This window comes from Diplotaxodon limnothrissa, linkage group LG9 (genome assembly GCF_057381915.1).
Source record: "Diplotaxodon limnothrissa isolate DT_005_m linkage group LG9, D_limnothrissa_male_GT1.1, whole genome shotgun sequence".
NCBI lineage: Eukaryota > Metazoa > Chordata > Actinopteri > Cichliformes > Cichlidae > Diplotaxodon > Diplotaxodon limnothrissa.
In genome coordinates this window covers 31,299,623-31,319,697 of record NC_140604.1, presented here as the reverse complement: position 1 = coordinate 31,319,697, position 20,075 = coordinate 31,299,623, and the positions used below count along the sequence as shown (strand labels likewise).

General features: G+C 40.0%; 2 pseudogenes; both read right to left on the bottom strand.

Annotated features, from left to right (window-relative positions):
- Window positions 1-8,950: 8,950 nt before the first annotated feature.
- LOC146625824 (zinc finger BED domain-containing protein 4-like) lies at window positions 8,951-10,259 on the bottom strand (annotated as a pseudogene).
- Window positions 10,260-10,310: 51 nt separating this feature from the next.
- LOC146625823 (E3 SUMO-protein ligase ZBED1-like) lies at window positions 10,311-13,909 on the bottom strand (annotated as a pseudogene).
- Between the last annotated feature and the right edge of the window lie 6,166 nt (window positions 13,910-20,075).

The following is a 20,075-nucleotide window of genomic DNA, read 5'->3' as shown; positions in this document are numbered from 1 at the left end:
ACAATAACTTTGTATCATCTGCAAACAATATGACTTCTGTGTCTTTGCAGTTACTTCAAATCAAGACATGTTAACACAAACACCTTTACCCTCATTTATCTCTCATGGCCCTGGTGCCATCTGTCTGCATTGACTTGATAATTAATCAGAGGTAGCAGGTACAGGAACTCTAAAAGACACATTAGCGTATGTTTAGTGGTCACTGGGTGAACTGGGTGCATCTCGAATTCGTCTCGAATTCTGAATGAGCCAGAGGAGGCCAGATGCGTTCATGTGGATCGTTAGCCTTGCTTTTGTTGACCTTGGCTTATGTGGGTGGTTTAATTTCACTTTTCACACATTTAGAGGTGCTTTTCAAAGAAGGGGGAAACTACCATTTGCTATCTTATAAACTCAGTAATGTTCTCCACATGATTACAAAGATCTAAATTAGAGGTCTAAGTCATTATTTGTATGTAATATTGGTACAATTTGGCTTATTTTAAAACATTTAATAAATATCAGGTTTCAATACTAATAATACACATTTTGTTTAAAATATATTTAAAGAGCAGCTGTATTTGCTCTGATACATTTGAAATTATAAACTATTTGCACAAATCTCCTGATAATAGAAAGTAAATTAATCATTGGTGCAAAGATCAAACTGGTTGCTTGTCTGAAACAACCAGAGCAGGAAGTTAAATCAAAATCATCTAACACAGATCTAGTTGACATGAAAGCAGAACAATCTAAACTCATTAGATTTATTTGTTTGTTTTATTAAATAAATTCTTCACATTATATAGACCACCTTGTTTCGTTTTAAACACATGATTAACTATGCAGACCTTGATAAATTGACTTAATTTCACTTGCCACTTTCAGACTCAATTATTAAAGTTAATAAAGACAAAATGAGTGGTCAGCGGTCATTGTGATATTCTGTGCCACATTTGTGAGTACAAAAACCATTTTTGCCTCAAAAAGCTGCTGTGGGGGTTTACACAGAGGTGTAACTGAACGGCTGCAGGTCAAATAACGTGAAGATGTTTTTGCAAAAATGTTCTATGTGAGTGGAAAGTTCTTTGGGTGATCTAATACTGCGTTAATTGATGCAAACATGCAGTGAGTTCATTTCAGTAATTAGCTGCTAATTTTAGCTGCTAATTTTAGGCATTAAGTGTTTCATATTTTATAAAGTGTGAGGTGGAAAGATTTGGTAAAGCTCATTTTGCACGGCAGCTTTCTAACTGTACTTTTTTTTCAGACCTGAGAATCAGCATTTTAAAGAAATGTAAATGATGCCAGTTGGTAGAAACAACCTGACTGGTTGTAAAGCGAAGAAGAAGCTCAACCCCCCCACATTCCTGCCCACACCCACAAACCTCTTTAAAAGCCCAGGAGAATTGCTCTTAAGTCACCTTCCTGCTTGGTTTGGAGCTCTTTCATCAGAGATACTTTCTCCAGTTTTCCTCTTTTAATCACTGGGATTTCATGGAAGATTATGGGATGCACTTTTCTCCAGGTATGTACTCAGCATTGTTGACTGGTGAGCTAATATGAACAGAGTTGGCTAACCTCTAAGTCAACTTGTAAAAATACTCTTTTACTCTGTGTTGTAAGTCCTGATGGCAGAAGTCACCATTTCTCCCTCCACAGTTGAACAGAGTCCACTTTAAATTCTTTTTGGTTTTAAAGAATCTACAAATATCCGACTTATTTTTTTATACTTTGTGGGAAACTTTTGTGTTTAAGATTCATTGTGTTGATGCTCAGTCATCAGGTAAGTAAATCCCTGAAGGTTGATTCAGTTCACCTGGATGTAATGTTTTCAATGGAAGAAATGTTTTGTGACTTCTTCAGTCTGAGACCTTTTGGGATTTAAGACTCATCAATTTAACCTTTGTTAATTTTTTCTGTTAGAAAGTCAGTCGTGCCAAAACATATCAGCAACTGACCCATGTGGACCATATAGACTTGTGCTTACTTGTCCTCTTGTCTCTTTACCCTCACAGACTCGTGGAGTTCAGGCAGCGGCCCTGAAGGGAGTCTATCCTTGGAAGAACTCGCTACATGGGCAGAGACTGCTCTAAAAATGGAGATGAGCAAAAAAACCACTGATACCTCTGAGGCTGTTTCCAGTTCAGTCTCAGAGCAGAAACAAGATTTTGCTCTCCCAAGAAGCCAGGATGGTAACATCACTGCCACTCTGCACCCTCCCAGCACTGCTCCAGAGAAACCTAAAGGAAAGGCCCGGGTGGTGTTCACGGAGAGGCAGTTGAATATTCTTGTCCATCACTTTAATTTGAAACGTTACTATGAGCCAAGGGAGATGAAACAGTTGGCAGAGATGACAGGTCTGACCTACAGACAGGTGAGTGTTTTTCAATTCAATAGAACATAAGAAATTGAATTTTGGGTCCATTGTACTGATTAAATGTTTTCTGTTTTCTTCCGTCTTTAGGTAAAAAATTGGTTTCAAAACAGACGGAGTAAGTTTAGGAGGAGGTCACATCCTCAGCATGTGAATCAGGATGTCCCACTTCATGTAAGTATCTCCTATTATTGAACAGAATTGTTTATGATTTGATTTTATGGTATTTTTAATTTGGTTGTTGTTTTGATCTGTGTTGTTCAGCACTTTGGTCTGCCTGGTGTGTTCTTAAAGTGCTATACAAATAAACGATGATGATGATGATTCTGTCATTATCTGGGGAATTGACTGTATTTAAAAAAGTGTAATGCCAATAATTTAAAACAACTATTCTCGTTTTACTGACAGTCCCCTTGTCCCCTTCAGTTTCAGGGAGAGAGACATCTCCTATTAGAGTATCTCCTATTATTAAAAAGCACTGTTTCTGATTCTGTCATTATCCGGGGAATTGATTGAAGTATTCTTAAAGTATTCTTATTTTACTGACAGTCCACCTGTCTGTGTTTCAGTTTCAGGGAGAGGGACAGCCCCCATTCAGGCAGCAGTACACCGAGCACCAGGAGGTAAACCCAATCCCAAATGGTGGAAACCATCAGGGCCCCTATCATCATGCTGTGGACAGTTTTGCTCCTGGACCTCAGTGGACCTTCCCCAACTCGCCCCAGACATTTGGCTGGTCGATGCCACCAGACAACGGCCAGCATGAATTTAACCCTGCTGCTGGTATGAATGTACATGAAGAATACTATATGCCTTTTGTATGAGAAACTGTAAATAAAATATTTACACCCATTCAAAACTGAACTTTCTCAGCCCCTCCCCCTCTTTATTTATAGAGTTTTTACATGTAAGTTGACATATCAGGCCCAATAAAGAGGGTACCACAGACACAAAGATATATCTCAATACAGATTAGGCCATTAAAGTTAAATAAATAAATAAATAAATAAAATAAAATAAAATAAAAATGAAGGAAAAAGTGGGAAAAACACACACAGAGAACAAAACAAAAGAAGCAAAGAAAAAAAGAACAAACAAAAACAAACAAACAAAAAAAACACTCCCCCCAGAACCAGAACAAAAGAAAACCCCATGGTACTAAAGTTTAGTCTGTTGGAAGTGTTTTCAATGAACTGAAGTAAATAATAAAAGGCTGCCACATCTGTGAGAACTTATTAACATTTCCTCTGAGTCTGAATTTTATTTTCTCCATTTTTATGTCACGGCGAGTGAGATGAGCCGTATAAAAATAATAAATGAGGATCCAATTGCAGGCAGTAGTGGAGGAGTGAAGGTGGTTTATTGGACACGAAATAAATATAGACAAACAGCAAATGGAGCACGAACTAAACTAGACTGGAGACAACTAAACTACTGAATACAAACCGGAACTCAAACATGAAGCAAGGTGGACGACGGTACAAGATGGTGACGGCAGGGAAACACACAGATGACGCAGGGTGGAAACACAGACGGACCAGCAACAACAATGACGGAAGACATGACTTAAATACACAGAGAACCACAGGGGAATTACACACAGGTGGTGGACACAGCTGGGAATAATCAACAAGACGAGACAAAGGTAAAAATGAACACACTCACATGAGACGCAGACCTTCACAATAAAACAGGAAACAAAACACACTTTACTAAGACACAGACTAGACAGAGACAGACTTGAAATGACATATGAAACTAAACCCACATCTTAGACCCAGATAAACAGAAACATGGAACTCTAAATAGACATAAACATTACCATAACACGACAAGAGAACAAGAACACAATCCCTGATGCAAACATAAATCAAAACACAATAAACTCAAAATACTGGGTCCAACGGACCCAGAACCGTGACATTTTAAAAAAAGAACATAACATCTTCCAGCCAACGTGATCGGGCTGGAAGGTGATGAGCTTTCCAAGACAGCAAAATTCTACGTCGTGCCAGCAGTGAAGTGAACATAACATCCAGCTGTTTATGACTAAGGTTTAGGGTGGCATCTTCAGAAACACCAAACTAGTGGGCATGGTTGGAGTGTAACGCTCAAAACATGAGAGAGCACTTCAAAATAAAAAGTCCAGTATAACTTAAGTGTCGGGAAGGCAAAAAACAGGCGTTGCATCTGTTGCACAGGTCAGGAATGCTGGGGTATATTTTAGATAATCTAGATGTGTAATCTGTATACCGTCTTAAACTGAATAAGGGAGTCTTGCACATGAGGCTGAAGAATGAATTCTGTCAATTACTTTGTCCCAGTAACCTTCAAGAAGCTGAAGACCCAGTTCCTTTTCCCAACTCAAAGCAATTATTTGGTTGAGTAATTGCTCGATGCCATAATTAAAGTATATACTTGTGATATTAGAGCCTTACTGTGAGGCTTCAACTGGAATAAGTCTTCCCACCAAGGCTTGAGAAGCTGACTTGGAAACTCTGGCAAGATAGAAGATGCACAGTGTCTTATTTGAAAGTAGCAGAACAAATGATACGAGGGCAAATCATACAAAGAACAAAGGTCACTAAAGCTGAGAAAATGTTATCTTTACAAAAGTCATAAAAACATTTGATACCTTTTCTTGCGCATATGCAAAAGGAGGAGTCCACCAGCGATTGGGGGAAGAGGTAGTTGTTGCAGATTAGGGTCAGAGCAGAAGCAGAGACTGAATTGAAGTGACGCCGGAATTGATACCATATTTTTAGAGAGCCAATTAGAAAGGGGTTGTCTGTGAATCGTAACAGGGAAACAGGAAGGGATGAAAATAATAGTGCCAAGAAGTGATACAGGAAGGTTTACCCTTCTTTGAAAAGACAACTTTACATAGGTCAGCAAAGGGTTAAATTTTACTGCTTGCAAAGCTTTAAATGAACTGGTAATATGCACTTTAAAGCCTGAAGAAGCTCTTGTGCAGCTGGGTTTATGGGAAAACATTCACTTTTTTATATATTAATCTTGTACCCAGAGAAAGAGCCAAAATGTAGAAGTATTTGCATTATAGAGGATAAATGAATTGTTGGATTTGTAACATATAATAATAAGTCACCTGCATATAAAGCAACCCTATGTTCCGTACCACCACGAATAACCCCTTGAAACAGAGGCGAGGTTCTGAGAGCCACAGAGAGAGGCTCTATTGCTAAAGTGAAAAGTAAAGGTGAGAGTAAAATACTCCGAAATCAGTGTTAGTACAAACAGATGCCAGTGGCGTAGTATATAAAAGATGAATCCAAGATATAAAATTGTTACCAAAACCAAATTTCCTCAAGACTGCAAAAAGATACCCCAATTCCACTCAATCGAATGCTTTTCCAGCATCCAATGAGATCACCACCTCAGGGACGGTGCTATGATTTTTGGAGTATATTATATTAAGAAGGGACCGTATATTAAAAAAGGAATGTCTTCCTTTAATAAAGCCTGTCTGTTCGTCTGATATAATAGAAGGGAGAACTCTTTCCAAATGGGTTGCTAGCAGTTTGGATAAGATTTTAAAGTCTACATTAAGAAGGCTCATTGGTCGATAGGAGCTACAACAGGTAGGATCCTTTCCTTCTTTATGCAGTAATGAGACAGAAGCCCGTCTTAGTGTCTGAGGGAGAGAGCCTTGTTTCAGTGACTACTCAAAAACCGACAACAGCAAAGGGGCCAGTTTTCTTTTTATAAAATTCGGGGGGGGGGGGGGGGGGGGGGGTGCGCTTATGAGGACCAGGGAACTTTCCAGACTGTAAGGATGTGATTGATGACGTAACCTCATGTAAAGTGAGGGTAGCGTCATTGTCTGCTGCTGTTGAGGTTGCGATTGTAGGGGTGTCCAATTTGTTAAGAAACTGGTTCATATCTATAAAATTAGAGGGGAACTATGATGCATACAGAGCACTATAAAATGGCTTAAAAATTTAGTTGATTTCAGTTGGATCAGAAGTCAAAATTCCTGATTCATTTTTAATTTGCAAAATTTGGCAAGATGCCGATTGGTGACGTAGCTGGTGGGCTAGCAGACGAGAGGCTTTATTACCATGTTCATAATAGTTGCCACGGGACTGTAATATCAATTGCTCTGCATCATGGGGTTGACAGGCGACTGAACTCAGATTGTAGTTTAAGACACTGCTTATATATTTTAGGTTAGGGAGTTTGAGTGTGTGTCCGGTCTAGAGCTTGAATTTTGGCAGAAAGTTCATTTTGCTTAGCTTTCTTTGATTTATATAGGTGAGATGAATGGGAAATTATTTGTCCTCTGAGGTAAGTTTTAAGTGTTTCCCATAGTAGAGAATTTGAGATGTCTTCTAAAACATTCGTAGTTAAGAAACCATCAATTGCAGATGAGATATAGTCACAGAAAGCTGAATCAGGCAAGAGTAGAGAATTCAACCTCCATGGATGCTGAGGTCTATAGCTAGGGGACAATACCATAAGCAGGACTAATGGAGCATGATCAGATATAACAATTGGAATACATTCAGAGTTGCAAACTTTAGAAGCCATGGAGCCATTTATAAAAAAGTAATCGATGCGAGAATATGTGTGATGAACATTTGAAAAAAATAATATTCTCTGGCTTGGGGATTAAAAAACCTCCAATCAATGTGTCCATTTTGGGTGATAAAGTGTGAGAAAGCCCTGGACATAGCAGATGATGCTTTGGAGCCAGTGGCAGATTTGTCTAAAGCTGGGTCAATAACACAGTTTAAATCACCTCGAAGATCAGGAGGGTGCGTCTTTAAGTCAGGAATCATCCTCAAAAGATTATTAGTAAACACAGCATTTGGGGCATTGGTGCAACACAAAGTTTGGGGCATAGACGTTCACTAAGACAACTGGGTTATTCATGAGGGTCCCTACAACAATTAGATATCGTCCATTTTTGTCAGCAATCAATTTAGTAAGAGAAAAATGTATTTTATTCCTAAGTAAGATTGCCACTCCTCTGGCTCTACTATCTATGTCTGAGTGAAACATATGACCTATCCATGGAGGTTTAAGTCAATTATGATCTTTGACTCACAAATGAGTCTGCTGGAGAAAAACGACATCTCCATTGAGATGTTTTAAGTGACTGAGAACCCGAGATCTCTTTACCGGACCGTTCAAGCCTTTCACAATCCAAGACAAAAATCTAATAGTACTATCGTTGGTGCTATAACCAGCCATATATATGTTTTACTGAAATATGGTTTTTATGACCAAAAAAAAGCAAACAAACAAATCCACATACAGCCAAGGCAAACAAAAACAGGAAAAATAACTCAGGGTGTAACAACCACATCTGTGAGCCATAGTTCCCCCCACCCACTTCTGTCCCATTTCTGAACTAAGGTGACCACAGTATATCCCCAACAACTTCAACATCCTAGCCCAAACTCCTGATACCTAGAAACTGCATACAACCTTAACTTTGGAGTAATAAGTATATATCCCATCATAAATCAAACCTTCTAGGGATCAGTGAACATTAATTCAAAATATTACCAAAGAAACATAAGAACTAGGTGTTAAGACGGTGACAACTAGTATACCATGAAATAACAGAAACATATAGTGCTTGCCTGTCTTCTCTGTAATTGTCCGATTGCCTGTAAGTCAGCAAGGATTCAAGTCACTTTACTTGCAGCTGACAGTCACTGTGGCCTTTGAGCTTCAGCTTCGTTCCTCAAGCCCTGCACGAAATTATCGGCTTCTGAAGCAGACGGAAGCCACTTTTTCTCCCCTGTGGGCAGTGTGATGCACAGTTTAGCCAGGAAGGGGAAGAGGAGGTTTAAATTCCTAGAGTTCAGTCAGTGTGTTTCCTGTTTTACTTTGAAGCTCTGTGTCTCATGTCAGTGATTCTAGTTTTGCTTCCCTTGTCTGGTCCAGCCTGATTACTCCCAGCTGTGCTCTCCTTCTGTGCCTCATTCCCTCGTTATCTCTCACTGTATTTAAGCCCTGTGTTTCTTTTGGTCAGTGTTGTAGTCTCTCCTCATGGCTTTGTTCCCCTGTGTGTCAGGTTAGCCATGTCCCAGTTTAATTTTGTTATGTTTTTCATGCTGTTCTGCAATAAAGTATTTTTTTGAGTTTAATTCCTGCATGGTGAGTTTTGCGTTTGGGTCCTTCTCCTGTCTGCGCACAACCATTTCATAGCGTGTACGCTGTGAAATGTCCATAAATTTTTCTATACATATTCTGTACAGTACATTGTTACCTGTATATACGAAATCAGTTGCTCATGTATTTAGGACCACGTTGTGTCTTCCTTTTATATTTTTATTTTCCCTTGCTGTAAGAGCTCTGTAACACTGAAATTTATTCTATTCTATTTTATACAGAACATGGCTGCAACTAGTGATGGTGAGATGAAGCCTTGTGATAAACTGAAGCTTCCCATTCAAGCAGTCAACTCATGGTTTGAAGCATTGTGATGATTCATTTGCTCTACTGCGCCATCAAGTGGACGATTCAAGTGAAACAGGCTCAATGATTATAATGATGTGATGTGTAAACCTCTCAACTGAATAAATAAATTGGTCTTTATGGTTATTTATCCCGAATATTGGCTCAGTATGTCTGATACAAAAGAAAAAGGGGAAACTATCAAGACAGAGTTTTGGGGATGATTGTGTAACTGTGTAATCATGCTTATGTACATCTGAATAATGACACAAACTAGTGTGTGGTGCTTCAAATTGAATAAATAAAGAAATTACTTTTGTTCATGACACCACTAACTAAACTCTAAATATTAGTTATATTTAATATCATATTAATGTTTGTGTATAATACATTGGCAGCTTAACACAGGAATGTACATGGAAACAAAAAGGGAGGGACTTGTGATGTGAATGTGCTTGTGACTTTATAACAGTGCTCATGACACTAGGGAAAAGTTATCATTTGTTTTTACTCAAAAATAGCAGCTTTTCCACAGTGCTGGGCTTTAGACAGTTTCTCTTTTTTGAGAGGATTTCTCCTGCTTTTGAAAATACCCTTTCACAGGGCACAGATGAAGCAGGGGTTGCAAGAAAAACCACAGCAAGTTTATACAAGTTTGGATAAAGAAATTTGTGTCCAGCCCAGTACTCCAGCGGATTCTCCAGTCTGCCGATATTTGGTTCATGGAGGTATTTCTGCACTTCAGCTGTTGCATCAGCAGAAGCATTTGGGGTCTTTGTCTCCAGAACAGTGGTGTCCAAACGATGCCACAGTTTGCTACCAAACAGAATGTAAGTAACTAAATACAATATAATAATCGAAATGTGCTCATATACCTTGAGTCACAGGCTGAGAAGCTTTTGATGATGAGGCTGCTGCTGATGAGGCTGCTGATAAGGGAGCCAAGTGCTGCACAAAAGCAGCACATTCAAAAATAAGTCTCTTCTCAGCATCCATTGCTTTATTTAGGCTAAAGAAGCCTATTTTTTTTAAACCTTGGATCCAGCAATGTTGCCAGTGACATGATGCTCATTGACTGCAATGTGTAGAGCGTCTCCTTTAATTGTCTCCTTAGATTCTCAACCACGGTGGAGCTCTCTGGAGTTAGGACAACTCCCATTTCCTCTTCATGTAGTGCATGGTGCAACATTGTTAGAAGTGGAATTACTTTGGATCCAGACACTCGCTTTTCCTCTGACAGCTCAGTGGTGGCATCATTAAATGGGGAGAGTATTTTAAGCCATTCTGCCATAAGGTCATACTGTTCAGAGGATAGTTGGCAAATATCAGTGTGCAGGCCAGCTAACGATGCTCCAATAGCTTCCCTGAGTTCATGAACACGTTGAAGCATTTGGAATGTGTTGTTCCAACGTGTATCCACCTCTTGAATTAACTTCAGTGCAGGCCGGCCCATTTGCTCCTGCACCTCTGTCAGCCTCTCCTAGAAAAACAGCCAACAAAACAAAATTGATTCATTCAAGCTGTGTTACTGCAGCAGCACCTTAAAGCAGTAGTGAAATAATGGAACAAACCTTAGCAGTTGTACTGCTCTTGAAATATCCCACCATCCTCCTACAGGTAGTCTGGATGTCAGACAGCGTGGTGTGTTGATCAAGAGCTGTTTTGACCATGTATGTGCCACACAATTACTGTGACGCAAACGAAGCTCCTTAGCACAAGCACCCATGTTTGCTGCTCCATCAGTCACATAACATCTAACTTTGTCTGTAATGCCCCACTCTGACATGAGCGATGCTGTTACTTGTGACAAATTGATAGCAGTATGAGCTTGAGGGAAGTGCTAAACACCTAACACTACAGAATGCAATGCAGTCAATGAAATGGCAGGTGACGGCTAGGTAAGCCTCTGTGTTAATGGAGGTCCACATATCAGATGTCAAACTAACTGCAGAAACCTTGGCCACAGTCAGTTTTTCATTTTGTTTGGACTCTTTGTATCTTTGGTCCACCATAGCTTTTCAAGCCTAAACAAATGAAAGTAAAGTACTTAATATGGAAATAAAGGCAAAATGGAAACATGCTTCATATTTTAAGATACACACCTGTCTTGTGGGGAGAACATAGTTAGGGTTCAAAACTTTAACAAGCTTCCTAAACCCACTGTCCTCCACAATAGTGAAGGGCTGGGAATCCTCTATCACCATGTTGACCAAGGCCTCATCCACATCATTCCTCTCCCCTGATACAACAAAAAAACATTAAGAAATTACATATATCAGTAAATACAACCCAAATATTAATGAATTACATGGGGAATATAAATTTTTTTTTTTTTATTTAACCTTTATTTAACCAGGAATGTCCCGTTGAGATCAAAAACCTCTTTTTCAAGGGAGTCCTGGCCAAGAGGCAGCACATTTCAAAACAAATACATACGAACAAACAAAGTTAAAATTACACAAAACAATTACACATTATTGAGGCAGTCTGTAGGCCTTTGAGTTTAGTTTTAAAAACATTTAAAGACAACAGTTCAGTCAGTTTCCAGTCTTTCTGTAACAGGTTCCACAAAAAAGGCGCAGAGTGGACAAAGGCTTTCTTACCCACCTCTGTGCGGACAAGGGGAACAGACAGCAGCAGCTGATCATTTGAACGCAAGGAGTAAGAACCACTATTTGTCCTTGTGACCAAAGTACAAATATAAGGAGGCAGCAATCCAAGCATAGCTTTGTAAATAAAAGTGTACCAATGCCCCTGTCTTCTAATGGCCAAAGAAGGCCATTTTACTCTTAAGTACAAGTCACAGTGATGGGTCAGATATCTACAGTTGGTAATAAACCTCAAGGAAGCATGATACATCGTGTCCAATATTAGAAGACATGAAGAAGAGTTCATATACAGAATGTCACCATAATCTAACACAGATAAAAAGGTTGCAGTGACAAGACGTTTTTTTACTGCAAAAGAAAAGCACTGTTTATTACGGAAGAAAAAACAAAGTTTAAGTCTCAGTTTCTTTACTAGTCTCTCTATATGTGGTTTAAAGGTGAAGGAGTCATCAATCCAGACACCAAGGTATTTATATTCATGAACTATCTCTATGACATTTCCTTCAAGGGTGGACACCACTGGAATAGGCTCCGGGACCTTCTTTGACTTAGAAAACAACATTAGCTTAGTCTTGTCAGCATTGAGAACTAATTTTAGCTGAATAAGTGAATGCTGGAAAGCAACAAAGGCTTTCTGTAGGGTTTCAATGGCCTGAGCAAGAGATGATCCATAACAGTAAATAACTGTGTCGTCAGCATAAAAATGCAAATTTGTGTCTGAGACATTTTGACCCAAGTCATTGATATATAAAAGGAACAGAAGGGGACCCAAAACTGAGCCCTGTGGCACCCCCTTGTGGACAGCAACAAATTTAGAACAAAGACCTTCAAGTTTAATGCACTGGGTTCTATTATTCAGATAATTTGAGAACCACGCTATTGCATGTTCTGACAATCCAAGGCTGAGCAGTCTGTTTTTTAGGACAGCTAACAACAGGCATCTGCTGTGATGTTCACAATTCTGATGCAGTCTCACATATATCAGTACTGATAAATGATCAGAATTATAATATTTCTGACTGCCTGAGGCTAAATTGAACCAAATCAGGACTTTGAGAACCGGAATCGAATGGATTATATCAGTGATGATACCCAGCCCTAGTGAGCAGCGTAGGCCCGACAGAAGTGGATGTAGCTGTGGGTAATAAGAAAAGATGAAAACAACTATTGATAACTTTTTTGTTAATATAAGGCCTGATCCGTCTGAAATTCATAGCCAGTGCTCTGACACGGTGCCATCAATCTTTGAATGCTGAAAAAGCACAGTATCCAGAAAACACATTATATGTTGCAATAAATGCACTGCCCAAATGTCCCCTCTCCCCACTGCCTTTCAGCAGCATGCAGTACAGTTAGTTAATAATTTAGAAATGAATGTTGTCTGTATGGACTGCAATTCCCCCCCAAAAAAGTGCACATGTAGCACTGCGGTGTTAAGCGATGCGGTTGAAAAATTTGAGTGTGCCTAACTTTTGTGCCGGTGTGCGTAAATTGTTCAAGTTAGGCACACTGGTGTGCCCATGGCAAAAAGTTAGTCTAGAGCCCTGCCAATAGCTGTAGAAAATGCTAACATTGTTATCTTTTTACAAAAAGAAATGCTAAACATGAGGTTTTTGGACAAAGTTTGTGTTCTCCATTCTTTAAGCACTGTTTCGAGCACCATTTAAGCACCGGCACAGTTTCAAAAGTACCGGTTTGGCACTAAACGATACCCATCCCTACGTAACAGTAGCTACAGTCATCTTTATGCTGTTGAGGCTAAAACTTGATGCTACGAGCTCAATCATCATTGCTAGAAGGCATCATTTAGAATATCTAGTAATAAAGGAGCATTAACTGTTAGCAAGGCTCTCTGCTTTCTCTGTAAAAACTTGCACTGTGAAGTCCAGGGTTGTTCACATTTCATGCAGTGCTGAAGACACTGGTGTTGCAATCATAATGTCCGTTGCCTGGTGGCATCGACCAGCCAAACAGGTGAGGTGAGTTGTGGAGGATCCATTGAGGTTCAGGCACAACATTGCCCACAGCATCAGGATAGTGGGCCTGATTATTTGCACCCATTCTCATGAAGTTGATGTCCAGTTGCTCGCTGAGTGAGGACGCTCCCTGAAACAGAATCACAGACAGATACACAGTCAGTAAAACCACAATAGATTTCTTCTTTGAAATTATAATCAATACATTTCATCAAATGAAATTAATTACCCAGGTAATGACTGAATTGAAAACAGTTCTGTTTAATAATTGGAGATACTTACATGAAGCGGGACGCCCTGATTGAGATGCTAAGAATCTGGACTGAACACGGAATAAATTTAATGAGTACAATGTACCCAAAATTCAAAATGAATTCAGTTTCTAATGTTCTAGTAACTTCGAAAAAGATTCACCTGTTTGTAGGTCAGTGGACAAGAGTTTTTATCTGGCTGTCTGAGAACAGCCCCCCGGTCCTTCCTTTGAGCACCTTGGCCTTTGCTTCATTCTCTTCTAGCACTTGTTGCAGTGTGTTTCCCATTCTGGTTTCTCTGGACAGCAAAACTCTGTTCCTCCTCTATGACAGAGCAGGAAACTGCTTTAGCAGTCTCGAAGATGTTGTTCTTCATCTTCTTAGCAAGAGCTTCCTCAGCCCAAGCAGCAAGTTCTTCCAAAGGAAGACTCCCTTCAAGGATGCTGCCAGAAATCCACAAGTGTGTGAGGTAGAAAGACAGAGGGCAAGTAAGCGCAAGTCAGTGCTCCACATTTGTCATCATGGTTACTGATATTATCTCATCTTCCTAAGACTCTAAATGTTGGGTTTACTTTTATTGGTCCCAAGTCTGATGTTGAGAGTAAAGCCTAAAGAAAAAAAAAAGTTATTGTCAGCTTTTCTACTCTCTGCTCTGTGACTACAGAGACTTGAAATAAAACATGCAATGTTATTAAATCTTCCCCTTACTAAACACCTGAAGTCAGCTCAACTAAAGTGTAGGATGCTGCTGATGGCCATGTATGTTTGTACCAGGGTTGTATTGCAATCTGTCAGGGAATGTTACAGATGCAGCATGGAGGCTGGAAGCTCCCAGTTTGAATCATGACTATGCCCCCCCACCCAGATTCTAAATAAACGAAGAGAATACACAGATGTGCCCAAGATTCTGAAAGAGCAGCAGATTCCCTTCCCAGCTCGGGTTAAGGTGAAATATACTGATAAAACAAAAATTTAGAACATGGCAGCTGAAGCCACTGAAGACATGTCTAGTAGAGGTAATGCTGTGAAAGTCGTTCAATCACCAGAAACCGCTCTGGAACTAAAGCAGCTAACCTGGAGCAAGGTGGGCAGAGAACCAATGAGCGCAGTGCTGAACAAGAAGCGAGATCCTGGCTGCAAAGAAAAATTCAGAGCCTTCAGGAGGATGGCACCTTCTCCCTCAGGAAACTGAGGTTTACCCACACTGTTTTACTTAAGTCTACTTTATTCGGTTTATGGTGCACAATACATAAATAAAAGAATGCTCTCTACGGTGAGGCCTAAGCCATCGAGAGCCTCCTTCATAGACTGATGAGGAAGTTGGCTCTCGAGGTGAAGCAGGGTCCATGGAAGTTAAGATCTTATTTTGATTTTTGTTCCTTTGCTTGCTCACAAAGCCAATGATGATCATGACTGGGAAGCCCACCAGCAACCACGTGCCCTGCAACGTTGTGTTTTTCAACAACAGCAAACTTTATTTATATTGCCCATTTAAAAACCAGTGGTATAACAAAGTGCTTAACATAGGAGAGTCAAATGTAAGTAATAGAGAGAGATGAAGGCATGGCAAAGTACCAAACATGCTAGGAATTGATGGCATTAAAAAACACAGACAAGAGAAATACATAAAAGCATAATAGAATAATGTGTAAAAGATAAGAGTTAAGAACATTTTAAATCTCCTGAATCTAAACAAACAAATTCAAACTGAAAACAGATTAATGAATACATTATTAACTGAGTGAATGTGGATTGATATTGTTTATTTAGGTATTAGATGATGATAATACACCAGAGATGGCCAACCCAGTCTAACACAGTATATCTGAAACTATGACAAATACTTTAAGTTTATCTAAATGTTACAGCAAAACTTCAGCTACAGTGCCGTCCACCTCTGAAGACATGTGCTTACATCATGATGAGTTAGGACTGATTGTTTCAGACTGCAGAACCATTTTCTCAAGATTCTTTAGATCAACCACTTCATACTATGACTATACTATAGACTATTGTGGCAGAACATAGAAAGATAGACGTCTAAAGTCGGTAAAATGTTTGAATGTTCAGTCTGTCAGATTTTGAGGCACATGGAAAGTTCAGTTTTGCAGGTGGCAGATTTGTGTTTTATTTCCAGCTTCTCATGCACAAGACATATTCTAAAACATGGTGTTCTCTCTCATTTCCCAGTGTTACACTTGGCTCAAAAGCTGCAACATAAAAAAGGAGATGAATACCAGAGTATGGGTGAGAAGAGGTTTTATCTTAAAATGGAATAGCAGGTTGGCTAAAAGACAAGGCAAAGACAAGTGAGCTCCCTGGGAAGCTTGCCTCAGGTATGCTTTTATCCATACCTGACTAGGTGTGGCCAATTAGCACCAGCTGAACACTGAGCAGATTAGAAGCTGCAAAGGGACGTAAGACCTCCTCCCTTAAAAGGGTTCCTCTAGGACCCCTAAATTTATTAAAAGCCCCTCTGAAGCCTTCAGGTCCTTGACCCACAAACCTGGAATAACAGAAGCACAGTGTTCACATTATAGTTGGCATCCCTAAGCATGAGGATTTGAAGTTGCCACACTGAACACACAAAAAGTAGCATGTGACCAACACAAAGGAGCACAACAGTCACAAACCCAAAATGATTACCTGATCTGCTACAACACAAAACCAAAAGTAGCAACAAATAATCACAAGTGAACTGTTGTCTCCACCACACAAACAGTCACAAGTGGCACTATACCACAACAAGTTACTTTAATCCAAAAAGTTCAGAAAATCAAGCACACTAGTGACCAACCACAAAATGGAGAGCTATGGCCACACAATGATCACATCAAGGGTGGCTCAGCACCCCACAGTGTTATTGCCATCACCTGGCCAACAACACTCACAAGGGATCCAACAAAATATACATATTCCCCACAACACTAAAAGTCACAGCACAAAACACTCAACTCACAAGGATCTCATTAGCATCCATCAACACTGACATATGCACACACATGGTGTACACACAATGCCAACTTCAAAATGGTCTACCTGCCTCAGCCACAAGACCATAATCATGAATGGTCTCAAACCTCCTACCAAGTTTGGTGCAACTGATTTACTAGCCTAAAACACTAAAAACAACAAAACCCTAACTTTACCTACCCTAGTCTTCAGTGGTGTACCAGGCTCGAGGCAACTTTAAAGGCGAACTCGAGAGCAGGCAGCAGACCAGAGATATAGTCTCCTACCAAACTCTGAAGCGTACCCCCCACCCAGGATAGCCACCAAACACAATAAACTAAAACAATAAAGCAAAACAACAAGTGCTTTGATGGAAGGGCAGCACAGCCACCCAGCTGAAACACACTGACTAAACGGACGTTACTCAATCACAGTGAGCACCTTCACTCACCCACTTAAAAGCAATACAAAAAAACTGATATTCAATCTCCACTAAAATGTCCAAATATCCTGGACGAGCCGCCACTTATGTTACGACCCGCCTCAAAAGCCGCAACATACAAAAGGAGATGAACACCAGAGTATGGGTGAGAAGAGGTTTTATCTTAAAATGGCATACAAAGCAAAGACAAGTGAGCTCCCTGGGAAGCTTGCCTCAGGTATGCTTTTATCCACACCTGACTAGGTGTGGCCAATTAGCACCACCTGAACACACTGAGCAGATTAGAGGCTACAGAGGGACGTAACACCCAGAAAGTATTTTTTTTTAAATGTAAAAAATATATTTACAGTATCCACAGATTTTACAAAATTCTAATATTTCTAAAATCCACAGTTTTTAAGATAAAAGGCCTAAAATTCACCTTGTGTCTTTCATTTACTGAAAGAGACTAAGTCTGACAGATTATTTGAATTACATGAGTTTAAACAAAAATTGTCGTGGTCCTGGGTCGTTAGACCCAGTGTTTTGTGTTTAGTATTAGTATTGTCTTATGTTTTGGGTTCATTCTTGTTTTCTTAGTTCCTTGGGTTTTGGTTCTTGTATTTAGTGTTTCTGATATCTCTACCTGTGTCCTCTCCCGGTGTTCTCTTTGTATCTCTGAGTTTGTGTCTCAAAACAGTTTCCGGTTTTACATTGAAGGTCTGTGTCTCGTTATGCCCATTAGTTTCAGCTGTGTCCACCCCGCGTGTCATTTCCTCATTGCCTGGTGTGTATTTATAGTGTGTGTTTGCCTCTTTTTGTTGTCACTCTGTCTGTTTAATTTGATAAACCTCTGTGGCTCTCTGCTCTCCATTCTCCACACGTCATCCTCTGTGTCACCTCATTATGTTTTTCCCTGTAGCTTGTCATCACCCACCTGTGATGACAGGCTAAACAAGATTCCATGACTTCTAAAAATGCATGTACTCAAATATTATAGTTCATTATGTTATGAGACTCAGTGAAAGTAAAAGAAAACATTGAGGCTGAAAACTCATGGATGGCACTGGCTCTTTCACTGTAAAAAGAAGTTTTCTTCCCACGCAGTGAACAACGTACGCTAATGTTTTTGCCGCTTTTTACGGAATCAAACTCAAAGTAAGGTCAGTACTTCCGCGCTTTAAACGTTGCACGCTCATACTCTCTCCCACACTAGTTATATTATCCATTGTTATCTGCACACAGCTGTTGCCACGAATGTAGCACTTGCTTACGTCATTGTCATGAGACACTCTCGCAAACAAAATCATGGTTTAGTAACACAGTAACGCAGCGTGCTTATGGGAAAGTAACAGTAATCTAATGGCCTTTTTTGCAATAGTAATCCCTTACTTTACTCATTACTTGAAAAAAAGTAATCGGATTACTGTCACTTGGTGTTTGCTCGCTCTATGGTAGAGTATCACTTCCTGTTCCTGCTCAAACACAGTGGTGTTTCTGAGTAGCTTATCTGCAATTAGCAATTTAATAAAAAAACTTTTAAATACATTCTTTTTCACAGTATAATCTTCATGTGCTTCATCCGAAGCACACTTTCTATGTACTCACTACCTAATTTATAGCCAAAGTATTCACTCACTGTGTCTGTACTGTTTCGCTAGCTTAGCTTAGCTCGTAGCTGACTCGTTAGCACCATGGCTACTTCATCTGTCCCTCCTGCACTTTCCTGCTTATTGTGTCAGATGTTTAGTTACTCCTCAGCCTCCTTTAGCAGTAATGATACTTGTAACAAATGTAGCAGTAGTAATATACCTATAGCTTTTTTGCTAAGTTGAAAAAATCAACTGTGGGAGCAATCATCAGAAAATGGAAGACATACAAGACCACTGATAATCTCCCTCGATCTGGGGCTCCACGCAAGATCTCATCCCGTGGGGTCAAAATGATCATGAGAACGGTGAGCAAAGATCCCAGAACCACACGGGGGGACCTGGTGAATGACCTGCAGAGAGCTGGGACCAAAGTAACAAAGGTCACCATCAGTAACACACTACAACGGCAGGGAATCAAATCCCGCAGTGCCAGACGTGTTCCGCTGCTGAAGCCAGTGCATGTCCAGGCCCGTCTGAAGTTTGCCAGAGAGCACATGGATGATACAGCAGAGGATTGGGAGAATGTCATGTGGTCAGATGAAACCAAAGTAGAACTTTTTGGTATAAACTCAACTCGTCGTGTTTGGAGGAAGAAGAATACTGAGTTGCATCCCAAGAACACCATACCTACTGTGAAGCATGGGGGTGGAAACATCATGCTATGGGGCTGTTTTTCCTGCTAAGGGGACAGGACGACTGATCCGTGTTAAGGACAGAATGAATGGGGCCATGTATCATGAAATTTTGAGCCAAAACCTCCTTCCATCAGTGAGAACTTTGAAGATGAAATGAGGCTGGGTCTTCCAACATGACAATGATCCAAAACACACCACCCGGGCAACAAAGGAGTGGCTCCGTAAGAAGCATTTGAAAGTCCTGGAGTGGCCTAGCCAGTCTCCAGACCTCAACCCCATAGAAAATCTGTGGCGGGAGTTGAAAGTCCGTGTTGCTCGGCGACAGCCCCAAAACATCATTGCTCTCGAGAAGATCTGCATGGAGGAATGGGCCAAAATACCAGCTACTGTGTGTGCAAACCTGGTAAAGACCTATAGTAAACGTTTGACCTCTGTTATTGCCAACAAAGGTTATGTTACAAAGTATTGAGTTGTATTTTTGTTATTGACCAAATATTTATTTTCCACCCTGATTTACGAATAAATTCTTTACAAATCCTACCATGTGGATTCATGGATTTTTTTTTTTCACATTCTGTCTCTCACAGTTGAAGTGTACCTCTGGTGCAAATTACTGACCTCTGTCATCATTTTAGGTGGGGGGACTTGCACAATCGATGGCTGACTAAATACTTTTTTGCCGCACTGTATCTGGGAGATTACACTTTCTGTTCTTGAGACATTGGTGGTTAAAAAGATAAATTTGTTACCAGATGTTCTAAATGATGCTTTCTAATAACGATGATTGAGATGAT